This window comes from Silene latifolia, chromosome 3, assembly GCF_048544455.1.
Source record: "Silene latifolia isolate original U9 population chromosome 3, ASM4854445v1, whole genome shotgun sequence".
Classification (NCBI taxonomy): Eukaryota; Viridiplantae; Streptophyta; class Magnoliopsida; order Caryophyllales; family Caryophyllaceae; genus Silene; species Silene latifolia.
In genome coordinates this window covers 31,099,693-31,102,676 of record NC_133528.1, presented here as the reverse complement: position 1 = coordinate 31,102,676, position 2,984 = coordinate 31,099,693, and positions in this window count along the sequence as shown.

Below are 2,984 nucleotides of genomic sequence, written 5' to 3'. Positions count from 1 at the left end.
GAATCCCTTGTTCAGAAGGACTGCCTACGTATTCGCGTGGAGCGAAATCAAATCCGACGTAGTTCGATCTAGGTGCATTAAATTGGCATTTTGATTGTGTGTACACACTCGAAGGTTTCACCTAAGGTATCATGTCATATCCCATTCTAGCCTGTAAAGTACCGTTTAAATCCCGTGTTTGGGGTTAGGTGTAAAAGGCTTGGATCTTTTGGGATGTGGAGCTTGGTAATAACAAGTTGGAATGGTTAACCATCATTCTGAAGGTTTGTTTTGTGGTGCTAAGGCCAAGGGCTATGGCTGCTGATGTGGTTGGAATGGGTGTCTCGGTTTTAATGAAATCCGAGTGCAAATGAATTGGAAAACAATGTGGGTTCAAATCTCCATATCTGGACCCTAAAGGCTGGGTGTAACAGCACAAGCGGAATGATTCTCAAAATTCCCGACTATCCCTTTGTAACTGTCTCAGGAAGGACTTAGAGGGTAAAGAGGTTACTTCTTAAGCTTTTGGGCTTCGCCCATTGAACTTCAACTATGGGTACTTGACTTGAATTATGGCTTCCGTAACTTCGACATTCAACCAAAAAGCATTCCGCAATAACTTCAACATCTTTTTTCTTTTTTCTTTTTCTTTCATCTGTTTTCATTTTTTTTCTTTTGCTTTTTTTTTTCGTCCTTTTTTTCCCTCATCTTTTCATTCTTTTTCATCTTTTTTTTCTTCTCTTCTTGAAAATGGTCTTCTATTCATTCCCTTAGTCACAAACGGATACACCTTAAAAACTGGGCTTCGCCAACTAATTTGGGTAGGAATTAACAATTCCTTGTTAGAACGGGTTGATATCTTCTCTCTTCGAGATGAGATGATTTTGTTGGGGAAAAGGCTTGCCTTCCATCATCGATAGGGGAAACAAGGAGGTAGTCCGGGTTTGTCATAGAATCATCTAAAAGCTTGTCACAAACATTGGTTCAGATGGAGGTTTTCTACCGCCAGACATGGAATAGGTAACGGAATCAACACAGGATCCTAGTGTACCTTACATTTTGAAACAGGACATATTTCTACCCCAGGGATGCCTTTGAGTGTGTTGTGCATTTTATCATGCTTTCAGAATGATTGAGGATTGGAAACAAGACAAATTTGGAAACGAAACTGGAACTTTTTATTGGAAAGACAAATACTTAACAGACTCGAAGGAACGATTCCTAGGACACACCCTAGGTCATCGCGGAACAAACGACTCAAATTCAGGAAAATAAAGTCCTAGACTCGACTCGACTAAAATAAGAAAACAGATCCCGACTCATAATTTTCAAATCTAGTTTTGAGCTTTCCCTTGTTCGTCTGTCAACTTAGATGCTCAGCTCTTGTCCTTGATCCCTTTAACGGTCTGCCTCCATCCTGAGGTATTCCTCTGAGGATCTACGCCAGTGATGAAGGTTGGTGAATCAAATTGTCTTTTATTAACTTCGTTGACGAGAGGAGTACATTCTAGAGCAAGACTCCCGACTTGAATTTCATTCTTCGGGTTTGGCAAGAATGCAAAGCAATCCACAAATATTTTCCCGATAAACACCCCTTTCAAGTGACATGGGCGGATAAGATGGGAATAATCGACATTGTCTTCGACAGAAACAAAGTTGGTGTGATCGCCAAATGGATTGGTGATGTTATTGGGTTTAACAGTTGGGATCGGGAGTGTTCCATTCTCGATCATGTCTTGAATTTCGTGCTTCAGTCGATAGCACCTTTCAGTATCATGGCCTTTCCCTTGATGAAAGGCACAGTAGGCATTTGGTTTATACCATTTACCTTGTTGATCAGCGGGAGGGTCCGGAGTTGGACCAATAGGCTTCAGCTTTCCTTGGGCTATGAGCCTTTGGAGAGCGTATGTATAAGTGCATCCGATATCGGTGAATGCCCTAGGTGTTTGGCGCTGCGACTTCTTTGATTGCCCTTCTAAGAGATTGATGGCTTCATCAATACGGGCGGTTACTGGGGCCTTGCCCTTAGACGATGAGGCCCCTTGGTACCCTTTCGGCCTTTCAGCCTCTGCCCTTATGACATCATCTTCTACCTTTATCCCGATTCTTATCAATTCTTTGAAAGAACCAAAATTCGTATTTCGAGCATTACGGTAAACAGGTCGTAGATTCTTTACGAACTTATCTACCATTTCAACTTCATCAGGCTTCTTGGCTAATTTCACGCTTTCAGCGCGCCATCTTGCAAGGAATTCAGTAAAGCCTTCTTTTTCTTTCTGTGTCATCACCTCCAATGTTCTTATGTTGGTTTGGATCTCGACATTGTCAGCATAGTGCTTACAGAACTCCACCGTAATATCTTCGAAAGTGGGGAAGTTCTTAAGGTCAAGATTATAGAACCACGCCTTCGGGTGTTCATCCAGAGATTGGGCAAAGATTTCAGAGAGCATGTCAGCAGGTACTCCCTTTAGTGCTAAGTACCCCTTATAGGCCTTAACATGGTGGACTGGATCTTCTGTGCCCTTAAACTTTGGGATGTCAGTGAGTACCATGTTCGTGGGCAACTTATCCTGCACCGGGGCATAGGCCCTAGCATTCTCATAGTGAATGTTCTTCCCCTGGGAGAGTTTCAAACGGTCTTCGATGAACTTGAACCGTTTCTCCGGATCGATCGAGGGTGGAGGGGAATCTTCACCCAGCTTAGATTCGATTGCATCCATTCGGGTCATCATGAGGTTCACGGCCTCAGTGAGCTTGTTAACAGCATCTTCCATTGCTTGACGTCGGGTTTTTGGTGGCCTTTCTACAAGAAAACCCCGTACTGAGTCAATATTTAAAGTAAGAGCCCCTGCACACTTAAGGACACGACCCCAACTTGACTCAAACAAAGACTCGACTTGAGACTGACTAACCAAAGGTTCGACTCGCGGTTGGATCTAGACCTTGGTTCATTTTAGACTCGACAAAACGACATGACTCAAACTGTCATAAATCGGTTATAAACC